At 40.3% G+C, this 18,159-nt stretch overlaps 1 non-coding gene across 1 annotated transcript; it reads right to left on the reverse strand.

Moving 5' to 3' along the window:
* Positions 1 to 256: 256 nt before the first annotated feature.
* trnac-gca lies at positions 257 to 328 on the reverse strand. Its single transcript has one exon. It is a non-coding gene; the product is annotated as a tRNA-Cys (tRNA).
* Positions 329 to 18,159: the final 17,831 nt, after the last annotated feature.

Raw genomic sequence — 18,159 nt, forward strand, 5'->3', positions numbered from 1 at the left:
CCTCTCTAATTTGCCTCAGAGGGAAAAACTCCTTCATGATTATAAGCTCTTTTGAGCAGGGTCCTCTTACCTCTTGTATCAATCAAACTTTGCATTTAATTTGTAATGGCCTTATCATCTCCTCAACTCCATGTGGTAGGGAGGGGGATTATACCTTTGGTGTCAGTTTTCAGTGCAGGGAAACAAAATAACATAAATATTTTCCTTTATTCTACATACACATTTATTATCATGTTAATTTAGCATAAATATGGGAAGGGGGCACCCGGACTTGAACCAGGGACCTCTTGATCTGCAGTCAAATGCTCTACCACTGAGCTATACCCCCGTACCCTGGACATAACAATATTATTCACACAGGTGTGGTTTAGGTGTTAACATGACCATGATGACTGTAAGAACTTGTTTGTACATTATTACAGTATTTACTTATGACTCAGTTTGGCTGAATGTGAAATGGAAACATTTACAAGCTACAGTACCTCTTGTTGCCAGCTGAGGGCGTACTAGTAGGGAGCTGTAAGAGTGCTCCTCCTCAGCCTCCTGGTTCCAGTACTTGGTAAGCTTGACACACTGGCATTTACCAACATTTGTATTTTTTGCACCAAAATATGACTTTATCATGTAGAAGATCTTTCTTTGCTTCGTGGTTTTAGAGGTTTTTGTTTTTGTTCGTGCTTTTTCAATTCGAATCTTTAATAAATGACGAGAAATTGATTTTACCTTTATGTTTGGCAGTATAGCAAAGGGCCCCAAGTGCCAACGCACACAAACCCCTAATATACCTATCACTGTAATCTCAGATAAACACATTAAAGGGGAACTCCAGCTTCAGAACCATCAATTGTTACAGAAACCCCTAATATCCCTATCACTGTAATCTGTTCCTTCAAACAGTAGGAATAAATACCATTTTTATATGCTGAAATCCAGCTGCAAAACTGTTCTACTCTTTCTGCATCATTTGTAATCCTGGCAGGGGAGGAGGGACTAAAACACTGATGTTACAGATTGTAACAACTTCTCCCCAGCTTACAGACAGCATGCAGGAACTACATAACCCACAATGCATTGCACTGGGATGTTCCTTTCCTTATTGACATCACGTGTGCAGCAGGGAATTGTGGGATTGGGAGGAGGCAGGCTGAGGGACAGGCGCTACTGTTACAGTTTATTTGAGTCACAAAGTAGTCAGCCGGATCAGCAGGGGAACAGGGGGCAGGGCTTAGGGAACAGGGGGCAGGGCTTAGGGAACAGGGGGCGGGGCTTAGGGAACTGTTCCAAACCACATTATTACATTAAACATCATGAAAAGGCTGCATAGTGTTTAATTGATGTATTTTGCAAAGTTGCTTGAAATTATGTTTACTTTTCAAAAAGCTTATGTTTTTGGGTGAAGTTCCCCTTTAATGGTGAGCAAATTTTTTCACCAGGCGTGGATTCATCTCAAAACTCCACATTTTCCTATTGGCAGCCATTCCCTTTTTAACCTTGTAGGAATGTGTGATTTAAAAAGGATTTAGAAGGAAGTGACAGAGTGAGTCACGTGACTGCGTTACACGGACACGCATGGGGGAACTTTCAGTACTGATTCATAATTAATATCCAAACTCTTATCAGCAGCCTGACGCACTAACCATTGTGTAACGACATGCCACAAATGTTTGTGTTGATGACAAAAACACTCACACCTCCCAATTATAATTGTGTTCCAGTTAACTCGGCCTTCTGGGAAGTTCAATTCCCTCCTTGCTTTGCTGCTTCAAGGACCAGTCATGGCAGAAAGTTTGTATGTGTTGATTTAGCAATAAAGCTGTTTGCTGTCCCTGGTAACTTAGGCGGGTTTCCCAACTCGCTTTATGGCAGCAGTGCCCCCGATACTACTTTTTACAAACATTGCTGTTTTCTTACATCATAAGCAATATCTTAAAGGAACAGTGCAGTGTAAATATGAAACTGGGCAAAATAGACAGACTGCGCAAAATAAAAAATATTTGTAATATAGTTAGTTAGGCAAAAATGTGATCTATAAAGGCTGGAGTAGGCAGATGTCTAACATAATAGCAAGAACACCACTTCTTCATTTACAGCTCTTTAAAGGTGGACATACATGCTAAGATCCGCTTTCTTGGCAAGGTCACCAAGCGAGCAGATCTTCTCCTGATATCCCCACCTACGGGTGGGCGACATCGGGCTAATTTGGTTGTTCAAATTAGTATGGAGGGTATAGGCGTCCGTCGGTTCGGGGACCACATCAACGAGCCAATGCGGTCCCTGATTCAACTAATTTTCAAACCTGCTTCATCAAGATCTGCCCAATTTCAGGCCAGATGTCGCTTTGTAATATAGTTAGTTAGGCAAAAATGTGATCTATAAAGGCTGGAGTAGGCAGATGTCTAACATAATAGCCAGAACACCACTTCTTCCTTTACAGCTCTTTAAAGGTGGACATACACGCAAAGATCCCCTTGCTTGGCAAGGTCACCAAGCGAGCAGATCTTCCCCTGATATCCCCACCTACAGGGGGGAGATATAGGGCTAATTTGGTCGATCGAATTAGTATGATGGGTATAGGCGTCCATCGGACAGATCTCGACCTGCCCGTTCGCGATCTGCCTGATTTCAGGCCAGATGCCGGTCGGGCAGGCCCATCGTTAGTGTCCCTACAGGGGCCGATAAGCTGCCGAATCAGTCTAAGGGACCGATATTGACAGCTACAATCGGCCCATGTATGGCCACCTTAAGCTGTTAGCAGTGTGTAATCAATCAGTGACTTGAGGGGGGGGGGCATATGGGACATAACTGTCAGTTAGTTTGCTTTTGAATCTGACCTGCGTGCTCACAAACTAACTGACAGTTTTGTCCCATATGACCCCCCCTCAAGTCACTGATTGGTCACTGACTGCTAACAGCTTAGAGAGCTGTAAAGGAAGAAGTGTTGTTCTGGCTATTATGTTAGACATCTGCCCACTCCAGCCTTTATAAATCACATTTTTGCCTGACTAACTATATTACAAATATGTTTTATTTTGCACAGTCTGTTTATTTTACCCAGTTTCATTTTTACACTGAACTCTGTGCCCAAGTCAGTCTGTGGCTTAAAATAAAGGACAAGTTGCCAAAACCCGTATGTGGGCGCTGTTGCTATTCTTTCGGATATTGTTTTCTCTTTGAACATATTATGTAATGGCCTCATTTGCAAATCAGCAAAGTTTCATTCCAGTCTATTACATCTCATTATGTGCTGGAATAAGCTGGGTGGGTACCTAGTACATACCTGCAGGTATTAATCATATGTAAGTAATGCTGGACTGTATTCTCTACAGGGGTGAGAAATGAAATGGAAGTTTGTTCGTTCAAGAGAGCAGAAAACGACCCAATAAATGAAAGTAAGTCATTTTATTATGCACTAAGCATCGGTCCAAAGGAAGGATTAAACGATGTTAATGAATTTATAACAGAGACATACCCCCATATGTAATTAAAGTCTGCCCTGGAGCAGTAACCCACACCAAACAATAAGATATTTGCTTCTAAATAAGTGACCAGGAAAATGCTACCTGCTAATTGGTTGCTATGGGTTACTGCACCATCTTACATTACCTCCAGATCTTTGCGGTGACAGATGGAAATGACCCATTTTTTTTTTTGTTTAATGTTTCTATTTTCCTTTTTCAAAAAGAGAAACAAAAATATAAACAAAGAGTAGTCAAGGGGGCACATTTACAAATCCACGAACGTCCGAAAAGCATCCGAATGCGTTTTTTTTTCGTACTGATATGGTATTTTGCGACTTTTTCGCGAATTGTCACGAATTTTTCGAGCGCTCAATACGAAAAAGTCGCTACAATTCGCGAAAGTCATAATGTCTATGCAAAAGTCGCGACAATTCACGAAAGTCATAATGGCTATGCAAAAGTTGCGACAATTCACGAAAGTCATAATGGCTATGCAAAAGTCGCGACAATTCACGAAAGTCATAATGGCTATGCAAAAGTCGCGACAATTCACGAAAGTCATAATGGCTATGCAAAAGTCGCGACAATTCACGAAAGTCATAATGGCTATGCAAAAGTCGCGACAATTCCCGAAAGTCATAATGGCTATGAAAAATTCACAAAAATTCGCGACAATTCGCGCAAGTCGTAACGGCTATGAAAAAGTCGCAACGGTGACGAAGAAATCGCAAAAAATACGAAAAAGTCGCAAAATGTTAGTTTCCAATCTGATTTTTTCCCATTCGGGATTTGGATTTGTGGATTAGTAAATCAGCCCCATTGAGTAAGTTACCAAAAGATTGATTGTCAGTCACAGTCATAACTGGTCTAGTAACGAGGGTATGTACCATCTTGGGCAATGTCACTCACATCAGGGGTAATGGATTTTTATGAAGTCGTCTCTGTGAGTGATTGTATCTGGTTAATTCAGTGACCCCTAAGGGGGAGGCTCTGCATCTGTCATTCTCTTTGGTGTAGTTATTGAGCCCAAACTCCTGTATATACAAATGAGGCAGGGGAGCCACGTCGCACCAGTGGGGGGGTATTGTTTTCCTGGCCAGCCACTCAGCCAAACTTCTTTCGGATTGTGAAAGCCCGACCCATTGTGTGGGTGCCCCAAAAATAGCCCAGGTTATTGTGTATTGTGTCGTTTGCCCAGTTAGAGACTTCCAGTATTCACTAAACTCTCCCCAGAATATTTGTATGTAGGACATAACTATAGACAGTGTATAAGGTCGCGCGTGAGTCCTGACATGTCAAAAAGTTATCCATGGGTAGGGTACCAATGCGAAACCTTCTAACTAGCATTAAGTATCAATAGTATAAGATCTGCAGGGCATTTCTAGGTATTCGCTAGCGGGTTGGGTTTGTATAACACGTCAGTGTAATTGAAGAATTTGGGTTGATTCAATATGGGGAATAACTGAGGTCCATTTGGTTCCTGATTCAGTAGGTTCACTTCTGGTAATGGGGTTATAACTAAGTGGTAAATGTGTGAGGTTGCTCTTTCCATCGTTCATTTTGGCCATAGGGAGTTTATGGGGTTATTTTTCTCAGTATCAGTTAAATGTTGCAATGTCTGTGTAGAGAAGTGTGTTATGTGCAGAATCATTAGAAAGTGGCCGGATACGAGGGGGAATATTTGGATAATGTTTGTGTAGGGAAGTATATCTGACCCGTCTTTCATGGTGTCTCTAATAGTTTGTAGGTTCTCATTCTGCCAGTCCTGAAGGATTATATTATTTCTTCCCACTGTAAAGTTTGTTGTATTTAACCAGGTAAGATATATAGAAGAATTGGTGTCTAACAGAGTGCCTGGCTTTATAAAGCTGGATATACATGCACCGATTACATCTCACGAGATTTTTGTACCATGTTTGGGCTCAGAATTATTGTCCCGATAATTTTTGTACCATGACAATCGGTCGTTTAGTCGATAAGACAGGTTAGAATATTTTGGTCGGAAAACGATAATATATATTGTGTATCTGACGATACCCTTGGGGGGCAGAAGTAACTTTCACATTGGTGCCTGACAACTATTTCATGTTCAGAACATCCTCCCATTTGTTATTTTTAGGGCTTTATCCTACAATTTCAGCCTGAATGTGAGTTTTAGATCATTGCATATAAATGTCTGATCGATATCCGAACATTTGTTGGAAGAAGGCTAAAATCTGAACGTGTATGGCCGGCTTAACTGTTGATGAATAAAGGATGATCTTGCAAGACCTGGGGGAGCCTCACTCTATTACCATCAACTTTTATCCATTGTTTCAACCTATCCCTAATCGGCAGCCCATATGATTGCTGTGCTGGGCTTCAGGTTATGGAGTTTGATGTTCCTTTTCTATAGCTTTAAGATCATTGCTCATACTATATATGTCAATTGGAAGACTTCCAGTAGGCATTGGCCAAATATTTACCTCCACTCGGCAATGAACTGCAATGCTCATTTTATAGCGCTCACAGTAACCTGTGAAAAGTGTGCTCTGACCTGCCCCGCCCCAGACACTATTGTAAAGTTTTAAAAGATTGTAACCCTAGGCAGGTACCGTGTCATTTATATCTACTCATCAATGTGGTAAACTTGTAATATCTAGTCCTCTGCCAGCGGCACGCCTCCGATCCAGTCCAGCCATTAAACCCCCCTTTTAGAGCTCCTCTTCTAGCCCACTTTACTCAAAATTCCCCTCCCATTAGGCTGGTTATGTCATGGCTCTGCCCCATTTGGGTCATTACCCTGATTTTTATGCAATGGACCTGCCCCCACCCAGGCCAGTATGGTAAGTTCCAAAAGGTGGCAAACCTAGTCACGTGCCGTGTAATTTCTATCTACTCATCAATGTAACGGGTATTACTATAGGATCAGTAATAACTTCAAAATAAACGAATACAAGAAATCTTACAATTTAGTTAACATCTTTATTAGAAAATATGTAAAGGTTGGCGTAAATAGATAAGAAATAAAGTCCAATAAAAAAACAACTTTTGGTACAGAGTTGATCCAGGGACTGGTTTGATTATCCCCTTGGCATCAGGAAGGCAAATTAAAGATGGCTTCCGAGGGGGATTTTCTTGCCTTCCTCTGGATCAGCAATGCTTTCTGTTGGTTCATATTCCCTAACTAGGGATGAGCGACGTTTCTCACCAGGAATGGATTCGCAGTGAATTTCTGCATTTCGCCATTGGCTTGCATGAAAATTCGTAGTAGAAATTTTCGTTGTGCATCAAAAAAAGTGCACGGTTGCGTAAAAAAAAAGACGTGGGCGACAAAAAAAATGCATGACAAATGCGTTTCGCAACATTTTCGCTGTTTTTTGAATTTTCTCGCCGTTTTTCAAAATTTATGGCGAAACAGGACAGATTCGCTCATCACTATCCCTAACATGTAATAAACGTTTTTAAATGGACTGAATAAACAGTGATATTTATCCAGCGATGTTTGGGTGCTTCGTACATTTTTTCTGATTCATAGTCCCTAACATTTTACATGGTAAATTAGGGATGTTTTTGACCCCCAACCCACCTTCCCTGCCCTTTGGGGGTCTGTTTTAAGGCCTATCCTGCAGTTGGCAAGTATGAAGGCTTTCCATCTCAACCGGATAATCTGCCAAGTCCTACATTCTTCTGGTATCATTTAACCTGTCCATTGATATTTTACAGATTAAAATAATCTAAAGGTTTGCCTTAAGTCTAGCAGGGGAATGGAGAATATATCCAATCTGATTTTGGGAAATATCTTGGACAGGATTTGCAGGAAAAGGGACTCTTCTCTGTCGCACTTACATTCTTTCAGCTTTTTCATTTTTTCCTTTAGAGCCTTCATTTGGGCTTTCCTCTCTTCTATCTTCTCTATAACCTTTGCTGTCCTCTCATCAAGTTCCTTCAGCAGCTGCCTAATCTCCCCATCTGAATTCTGGGCCCAAGCATTATATGCTGCACAAGCCAAGACTGTAAGGAAAACAGTCGCCGCAATGCCTAAAATGAAGATAATTTTTTCTATTCTTGTTGAGAAAACCGAATGTTTTTTCTCACTCATTCTCCAGCCCAGTCTGTCTATAAAGCAAACACACTAAAGCCAGAGAATGATATTCTGTTGTTCACTGTGCAATGACACTAACAGAATGAAGGGACCTACAGCTGTGTTGCCTTTAAAGCCTGTCAGTGTAATGACATCACAATGGAATCGCCATGGCAACCGTAAAGGGGATTTCCCCACTCACCCTTATCAGTGATGACATCACAATGGAATCGCCACGGCAACGTAAAGGGACTTTCCCCACTCAACCTTATCAGTGATGACATCACAATAGAATCGCCATGGCAACGTAAAGGGACTTTCCCCACTCAACCTTATCAGTGATGACATCACAATAGAATCCCCACGGCAACCGTAAAGGGACTTTCCCCTCAGTGATGACATCACAATGGAATCGCTACGGCAACCGTAAAGGGACTTTCCCTACTCAACCTTATCAGTGATGACATCACCATGAAATCGCTATGGCAAAAATATTTTAGAGATTAAAAAAGCCTAAAGGTTTGCCTTAAGTCTAGCAGTGGGATGGAAAATATATCCAATCTGATTTTGGGAAATAACTTGGACAGGATTTGCAGGAAAAGTGACTCTTCTCTGTCGCACTGGGAGGCCTGAAGTTCTTCAGCTTCTTCTTTCAGCTCTTTTAACTGTTTAGATTCTCCATTTCCACCTTAATATTCTTCACTTGGGCTTTGACCTCTTCATAATACTCTTTCATCTTTGTTGAACAATCTCTATAAACTCTTCCCCATGGCGGGACTGTATACTGGTCAGTTCAATTGGCTGAATGACCTGGTCCCTAGGAGCTTGCGCTTCTTTATCCTCAGAGGCCACTTCAGGGGCACTTGTGCTTGTCTGCACATCCTCCTGGATTCCTCTATCGTTTGAATTCTTGGCCAAAGGATTATATGATCCAGAAGCCACACTGTGCAACACTGTAAGGAAAACAGTCACTGAAATAATTAAACTGAAGATAATGCTCTTCTTTCTCTTTAGAAAAACCAAATGTTCTCGGCTATTCACTTGTTTGGATGTTTTCTCTCTCATTCTCCAGCCCAGTCTGTCTATAAAGCAAACACAATACGAAAAAGTTTGATATTCTGTCAGTGTAAAAACATCATAATGAAATCACTATGGCAACTGTAAAATGATTATGCGCCCTCACCCTTACCAATATATTGATAAAAAAAATCATTATGACGTTACAGACATAAGATTGGCTGTTCTTGGCCTTTTCAATATATTAAACAGACAATTTGTTTTTTCTATCTTTAGAAATAATATGGATGCCATTAGCTGAAGCTACCTGACTTCTTGTTCAAGGGAACATTGTGAAATACTCTTTTCTGTGCTGTTTTACAAAATACAGGTATGGGATCCGTTATCCAGAAAGTTCCGAATTATGTAAAAGTCATCCTCCATAGACTCCATTATAAGTAAATAAACCTAATCATTGAAATGATTCCCTTTTCTCTGTAATAATAAAACAGTACCTGTACTTGATCCCAACTAAGATATTATTACCCCTTATTGGGGGCAGAACAGCCCTATTGGGTTTATTTAATGGTTAAATGATTCCCTTTTCTCTGTAATAATAAAACAGTACCTGTACTTGATCCCAACTAAGATATAATTACCCCTTATTGGGGCAGAACAGCCCTATTGGGTTTATTTAATGGTTAAATGATTTCCTTTCTTTACCAATGAAAACGTCGAATCTCTTTGGGTAGAAATTTCAGTAGGGCTGAAGGTCACAAAGAAAATGATCATTGGTGTATGTTATAAACCACCCCGTATAGATGAGGGGGATGAGGCCCAGCTATTGTTGCAAATGGAGGAGGCTTCAAAACTGGGTCAAGTTGTTATTATGGGGGACTTTAATTATCCGGACATTGACTGGAGTAATGGGGTGGCTAAGTCAGAAAAAGCTAGTAGGTTTGTAAATATGCTAAATGACAACTTTTTATTTCAGGCAGTTCAAGAACCCACTAGGAATGACGCTATTTTGGACCTGGTGATTTCGAATAATAATGAACTTATCTCTAACATTTGTGTGGGGGAGCATTTGGGGAACAGTGATCACAACATGGTCTCCTTTGAGATAATGCTGCAGAGACAGCGCTATAAGGGAGTAACTAAAACACTCAATTTTAGACGTACAGACTTTGCCAGTATAAGGGCATCTCTGCAATGTGTCAACTGGGAAAGGCTTTTCATGGGGTTAGACACAGAAGGAAAATGGAACATCTTTAAAACATTGCTTTGTAGGTATACGCAACAGTATATCCCCCTAGTAAGCAAGGAGAGGCATCGCAAAGCAAAACCTTTATGGCTGAATAAAAGTGTTATTGTCGAGGTTGGTAAGAAAAAACGTGCTTTTAGGGCATTCAAGTTAGCTGGGACAGCAGAAACTTTCATCAGGTACAAGGAAGCAAATAAAGCATGCAAAAAAGCTATCAGGCAAGCTAAAATAGAGATGGAAAGGGATATTGCTGCTAGGAGTAAAAAGAATCCAAAATTATTTTTTAATTATGTGAATAGTAAAAAAATGAAGCAAGAAGGGGTGGGAACTTTATTATCACGGTGGGGTACGTTGGTTGATGAAAACGGGGAAAAAGCTGAAATTTTGAACTCTTATTTTTCATCTGTCTATACATCTGAGGAGCCAGATAATGAAGGCTTCCCTTGTAATATGCCCAGTTCTAGTAATTTAGCTACTGACGCATGGGTCACTCGGGAGGAAATTCAAAAGAGACTTGAACATGTAAAGGTAAACAAAGGTCCAGGGCCGGATGGGATTCATCCCAGGGTATTAAATGAGCTGAGCGCTGTGATTGCCAAACCTCTTCACTTAATTTTTCAGGATTCATTGAGGTCTGGCATGGTGCCAAGAGACTGGCGGATTGCTAATGTGGTGCCGTTATTTAAAAAGGGATCCCGTTCTCAGCCTGAAAACTATAGGCCTGTTAGTCTGACATCAGTAGTAGGAAAACTTTTGGAAGGGGTAATAAGGGATAGGGTACTTGAATACATTGCAGTTCACAATACTATTAGTTTGTGCCAGCATGGTTTTATGCGTAACAGATCTTGCCAGACTAATTTAGTTGCCTTTTATGAGGAGGTGAGTAGGAACCTTGATGCTGGAATGGCAGTTGATGTCATCTACTTGGACTTTGCTAAAGCGTTTGATACAGTACCTCACAGAAGGTTAATGATCAAATTAAGGAATATTGGCCTAGAACATAATATTTGTAATTGGATAGAGAACTGGCTGAAGGATAGAGTACAAAGAGTGGTTGTAAATGGAACATTTTCTAATTGGACCAGTGTGGTTAGTGGAGTACCGCAGGGGTCAGTCCTTGGGCCTTTGCTGTTTAACTTGTTTATTAATGACCTGGAGGGGGGCATAGACAGTACTGTTTCTATTTTTGCTGATGACACTAAATTGTGCAAAACTATAAGTTCCATGCAGGATGCTGCCGCTTTGCAGAGTGATTTGACAAAATTAGATAACTGGGCAGCAAACTGGAAAATGAGGTTCAATGTTGATAAGTGCAAAGTTATGCACTTTGGTAGAAATAATATAAACGCAAACTATCTACTGAATGGTAGTGTGTTGGGGGTTTCCTTAATGGAGAAGGATCTAGGGGTTTTTGTTGATAACAAGTTGTCTAATTCCAGGCAGTGTCATTCTGTGTCTACTAAAGCAAATAAAGTGCTGTCTTGTATAAAAAAGGGCATTGACTCAAGGGATGAGAACATAATTTTGCCCCTTTATAGGTCCCTGGTAAGGCCTCACCTTGAGTATGCAGTGCAGTTTTGGGCTCCAGTCCTTAAGAAGGATATTAATGAGCTGGAGAGAGTGCAGAGACGTGCAACTAAACTGGTTAAGGGGATGGAAGATTTAAACTATGAGGTTAGACTGTCGAGGTTGGGGTTGTTTTCTCTGGAAAAGAGGCGCTTGCGAGGGGACATGATTACTCTGTACAAGTACATTAGAGGGGATTATAGGCAGATGGGGGGGTTCTTTTTTCCCATAAAAACAATCAACGCACCAGAGGTCACCCCTTTAGATTAGAGGAACGGAGCTTCCATTTGAAGCAGCGTAGGTGGTTTTTCACGGTGAGGGCAGTGAGGTTATGGAATGCCCTTCCTAGTGATGTGGTAATGGCAGATTCTGTTAATGCCTTTAAGAGGGGCCTGGATGAGTTCTTGATCAATCAGAATATCCAAGGCTATTGTGATACTAATATCTACAGTTAGTACTAGTGGTTGTATTTATAGTTTATGTATGTGAGTGTATAGATTGGTAGGTGTGGGTTAGGTGTGCTGGGTTTACTTGGATGGGTTGAACTTGATGGACACAGGTCTTTTTTCAACCCTATGTAACTATGTAACTATGTAACTATGTAATAATAAAACAGTACCTGTACTTGATCCCAACTAAGATATAATTACCCCTTATTGGGGCAGAACAGCCCTATTGGGTTTATTTCATGGTTAAATGATTCCCTTTTCTCTGTAATTATAAAACAGTACCTGTACTTGATCCCAACTAAGATATAATTACCCCTTATTGGGGGCAGAACAGCCCTATTGGGTTTATTTAATGGTTAAATGATTCCCTTTTCTCTGTAATAATAAAACAGTACCTGTACTTGATCCCAACTAAGATATAATTACCCCTTATTGGGGCAGAACAGCCCTATTGGGTTTATTTCATGGTTAAATGATTCCCTTTTCTCTGTAATAATAAAACAGTACCTGTACTTGATCCCAACTAAGATATAATTACCCCTTATTGGGGGCAGAACAGCCCTATTGGGTTTATTTAATGGTTAAATGATTCCCTTTTCCCTGTAATAATAAAACAGTACCTGTACTTGATCCCAACTAAGATATAATTACCCCTTATTGGGGGCAGAACAGCCCTATTGGGTTTATTTAATGGTTAAATGATTCCCTTTTCTCTGTAATAATAAAACAGTACCTGTACTTGATCCCAACTAAGATATAATTACCCCTTATTGGGGCAGAACAGCCCTAATGGGTTTATTTAATGGTTAAATGATTCCCTTTTCTCTGTAATAATAAAACAGTACCTGTACTTGATCCCAACTAAGATATAATTACCCCTTATTGGGGGAAGAACAGCCCTATTGGGTTTATTTCATGGTTAAATGATTCCCTTTTCTCTGTAATAATAAAACAGTACCTGTACTTGATCCCAACTAAGATATAATTACCCCTTATTGGGGGCAGAACAGCCCCATTGGGTTTATTTAATGGTTAAATGATTCCCTTTTCTCTGTAATAATAAAACAGTACCTGTACTTGATCCCAACTAAGATATAATTACCCCTTATTGGGGGCAGAACAGCCCTATTGGGTTTATTTAATGGTTAAATGATTCCCTTTTCTCTGTAATAATAAAACAGTACCTGTACTTGATCCCAACTAAGATATAATTACCCCTTATTGGGGGCAGAACAGCCCTATTGGGTTTATTTAATGGTTAAATGATTCCCTTTTCTCTGTAATAATAAAACAGTACCTGTACTTGATCCCAACTAAGATATAATTACCCCTTATTGGGGCAGAACAGCCCTATTGGGTTTATTTCATGGTTAAATGATTCCCTTTTCTCTGTAATAATAAAACAGTACCTGTACTTGATCCCAACTAAGATATAATTACCCCTTATTGGGGGCAGAACAGCCCTATTGGGTTTATTTCATGGTTAAATGATTCCCTTTTCTCTGTAATAATAAAACAGTACCTGTACTTGATCCCAACTAAGATATAATTACCCCTTATTGGGGCAGAACAGCCCTAATGGGTTTATTTAATGGTTAAATGATTCCCTTTTCTCTGTAATAATAAAACAGTACCTGTACTTGATCCCAACTAAGATATAATTACCCCTTATTGGGGGCAGAACAGCCCTATTGGGTTTATTTCATGGTTAAATGATTCCCTTTTCTCTGTAATAATAAAACAGTACCTGTACTTGATCCCAACTAAGATATAATTACCCCTTATTGGGGGCAGAACAGCCCTATTGGGTTTATTTAATGGTTAAATGATTCCCTTTTCTCTGTAATAATAAACAGTACCTGTACTTGATCCCAACTAAGATATAATTACCCCTTATTGGGGGCAGAACAGCCCTATTGGGTTTATTTAATGGTTAAATGATTCCCTTTTCTCTGTAATAATAAAACAGTACCTGTACTTGATCCCAACTAAGATATAATTACCCCTTATTGGGGGCAGAACAGCCCTATTGGGTTTATTTAATGGTTAAATGATTCCCTTTTCTCTGTAATAATAAAACAGTACCTGTACTTGATCCCAACTAAGATATAATTACCCCTTATTGGGGCAGAACAGCCCTATTGGGTTTATTTCATGGTTAAATGATTCCCTTTTCCCTGTAATAATAAAACAGTACCTGTACTTGATCCCAACTAAGATATAATTACCCCTTATTGGGGGCAGAACAGCCCTATTGGGTTAATTCAGTATTTAAATGCTTTTTTGTAGAATTAAGGTATGAAGATCCAAATTACGGAAAGATCCATTATCCGGAAAATCTCAGGTCTCAAGCATTCTGGATAATAGGTCCTGTACCTGTATTTGAAAGGGTGTTTGCATTCTTGTCACACTTAACAAGAGAAGAATACAAAGTTAACGGGGGGAAAATTATGAAAATTGTTTTTTTTATAGATGTTGTGCATTTAAAACTCATTCTCTAAATACAACCTATTAATAATTTTAAATTATTTCTAAGGGGTATATTTATCATGCTGTGTAAAAAGTGGAGTGAAACATTACCGGTGATGTTGCTCATAGCAGCCAATCAGATGCTTTGCTTTCCTAACTGTTGAAATCTAATTGCTGATTGGTTGCCCTGGGCAACATCGCCGGTAATGTTTCACCCCACTTTGGGAGGCAGCTGCTCTGCTTATTGTATTAATGGGGCAAATTCCAGCTTCAGCCCAGTTCAGAACACTGCTTTTAGCCTCCCAAGCACCTCGGCAGTATTTATACACAGTGTTGTTCCTATTGCTGAGGAGCATTATGTGTAAATGTTAGCAGAGTATCTGGGTAATGGGGAGGGGCAGTGCCAGTCAGGGCTCTTACCAATCAGAGCGATGCTGCAAACATGGCCCAAACTTGATTCACCTCGCATCAAGAAGCAGGAAAAGGAAATTGCATCATATGATGGAGACTCTTCCCAGAATGCAATTTTTTAATGAAAACGTTATAAACATAAAGCACCATGTACACTGACACCTACTGACAGAACTTAAAGAAACAGTCAGAGTAACAATGAAACTGGGTAAATAGAAAGGCCGTGCGAAATCACAAATGTTACCCAGAATTCTACTTCCTGCTTTCAGCTCTCTAACCTCTTAGTCAGTCAGTGACTATAGGGGGCGCCACATGGGACATTACTGTTCCTTAGTTTGTGTTTGATCCTTCATATTCAAAAGCAAACAGTTATGTCCCCCTATGCCCCCCCTCAAGTCACTGATTGTTTACTGACTTTTGAAGGGGTTGTTTTAACCTTTGAGTTAACTCAGTATGATGTAGAGAGTGATATTCTGAGACAATTTGCAATTGGTCGTCATTTTGTTTGGAATTTCAGCAGCTGTCATGTTGTTAGGGTCCCAATTACCTTAGCAACCAGGGAATGGTTTGAATACGAGACAGGAATATGAATAGAAGAGGGCCTGAATAGTTAGATAAGTAATAAAAGGTAACAAAAATAGTAAAATTGTAGCCTCACAGAGCAATAGCTTTTTTGGCTGCTGGGGTCAATCACCCCCCCCCTTTGAAAGTTGGAAAGAGTCAGAAGAAGGCAAATAATTCATAAAGTATAAAAAAATAAGTTGTTTAGAATTGGTCATTCTGTGACATATTAAAAGTTAATTTTAAGCTGAACATCCCCTTTAACAGGTTAGAGAGCTGTAAAGCAGGAAGTAGTGTTCTGGCAATTATGTTAGACATCTGCCCACTCTTTATAGATTACAGTTTGACTATATTGAAAAAATGCTATTTTGCACAGCCTGTCTATTTACCTAGTTTGATTTTTACACTGAACTGTTCCCTCAGTAACAGTATAACACAGTATATTGGTGAGAAGGGTCTAACAGCGCCACTCAACAAATATTTCTCACATTAGTCCCACCCTTGTTTTGAGCTTCTCAAATTTGCATCTTTGTTATAGCATCTGCTATCATAATGTCACAGAATCAGGCTCCACCGGAGCAGCTATCCAAGGGCCCCCACACACGCCATGGGGCCCAAACTCCCCTAGGTCCGGCACCCAGCCCCCTCACTCAAGTACGCATACATAATGCATAGCATTGGGTGTCAGGGGAGTTATTATTGGCTAAAGAGCGCCAGTGGGGATCAGGTTTGGGCCGGTGGGGCCTACTAGGGCCTGGGGCCCATCAGGGTTCTTCCCATTGCCCCACAGGCCGAGTCCGACCCCGTATTGTCAGTCTCACAGTATTGAAGCTTAATTACGTTTTGCTTCTCAGGAATAGGCAAAGTATGCATTTCCCCCCATGATGCTGGCTCAGGCTGTGGTGCTGTACAAACCATATAGGAAACCTATTTAGCTGGGGCGCCCTTATTGCTTCTTGAGGACTTTCTGGCTAAAATTGTTCACTTTCTGCCTTTTTTTACTGATTTTAGTTTCTGTGCTCTGTAGTACTGGCTGGGGTTCTTCTGTAGATTGGGCTGCTGATATCTCATCATGAAACTTTAGACATACCGGGGGTCATTTATAAAATTTGCAGAATTATTCACATTTTGAATATATTTGCCCTGTCTGTGGTTATGTTAATAAACCTGGACAGGACTGGTGCATTTAATGTGCTAATATAACTGTGACTTTTTATTCCCAGTACGCCACAACTTATACCTTGTGAATAGGCTGGTTATGTCACGGCTCTGCCCCATTTGGGTCATTACCCTGATTTTTATCCAATGGACCTGCCCCCACCCAGGCCAGTATGGTAAGTTCCAAAAGGTGGCAACCCTAGTCACGTGCCGTGTAATTTCTATCTACTCATCAATGTAACGGGTATTACTATAGGATCAGTAATAACTTCCAAATAAATGAATACAAGAAATATTATAGTTTAGTTAACGTCTTTATTAGATAATATGTAAAGGTTACTGTAAATAGATAAGAAATAAAGTCCAATAAAAAAACAACTTTTGGTACAGAGTTGATCCAGGGACTGGTTTGATTATCCCCTTGGCATCAGGAAGGCAAATTAAAGATGGCTTCCGAGGGGGATTTTCTTGCCTTCCTCTGGATCAGCGATGCTTTCTGTTGGTTCATATTCCCTAACTAGGGATGAGCGACGTTTCTCACCAGGAATGGATTCGCAGTGAATTTCCGCATTTCGCCATTGGCTTGCATGAAAATTCGCAGTAGGAATTTTCGTTGTGCATCAAAAAAAGTTCACGGTTGCGTAAAAAAAAAGACGTGGGCGACAAAAAAAATGCATGACAAATGCGTTTCGCAACATTTTCGCTGTTTTTTGAATTTTCTCGCCGTTTTTCAAAATTTATGGCGAAACAGGACAGATTCGCTCATCACTATCCCTAACATGTAATAAACGTTTTTAAATGGACTGAATAAACAGTGATATTTATCCAGCGATGTTTGGCTGCTTCGTACATTTGTTCTGATTCATAGTCCCTAACATTTTACATGGTAAATTAGGGATGTTTTTGACCCCCAACCCACCTTCCCTGCCCTTTGGGGGTCTGTTTTAAGGACTATTCTGCAGTTGGCAAGTATGAAGGCTTTCCATCTCAACCGGATAATCTGCCAAGTCCTATATTCTTCTGGTATCATTTAACCTGTCCATTGATATTTTACAGATTAAAAAAGCCTAAAGGTTTGCCTTAAGTCTAGCAGGGGAATTGAGAATATATCCAATCTGATTTTGGGAAATATCTTGGACAGGATTTGCAGGAAAAGGGACTCTTCTCTGTCGCACTTACATTCTTTCAGCTTTTTCATTTTTTCCTTTAGAGCCTTCATTTGGGCTTTCCTCTCTTCTATCTTCTCTATAACCTTTGCTGTCCTCTCATCAAGTTCCTTCAGCAGCTGCCTAATCTCCCCATCTGAATTCTGGGCCCAAGCATTATATGCTGCACAAGCCAAGACTGTAAGGAAAACAGTCGCCGCAATGCCTAAAATGAAGATAATTTTTTCTATTCTTGTTGAGAAAACTGAATGTTTTTTCTCACTCATTCTCCAGCCCAGTCTGTCTATAAAGCAAACACACTAAAGCCAGAGAATGATATTCTGTTGTTCACTGTGCAATGACACTAACAGAATGAAGGGACCTACAGCTGTGTTGCCTTTAAAGCCTGTCAGTGTGATGACATCACAATGGAATCGCCACGGCAACCGTAAAGGGGATTTCCCCACTCACCCTTATCAGTGATGACATCACAATGGAATCGCCACGGCAACGTAAAGGGGATTTCCACACTCACCCTTATCAGTGATGACATCACAATGGAATCGCCATGGCAACGTAAAGGGACTTTCCCAACTCAACCTTATCAGTGATGACATCA

This window comes from Xenopus tropicalis, chromosome 10 (genome assembly GCF_000004195.4).
Source record: "Xenopus tropicalis strain Nigerian chromosome 10, UCB_Xtro_10.0, whole genome shotgun sequence".
Taxonomy (NCBI): domain Eukaryota; kingdom Metazoa; phylum Chordata; class Amphibia; order Anura; family Pipidae; genus Xenopus; species Xenopus tropicalis.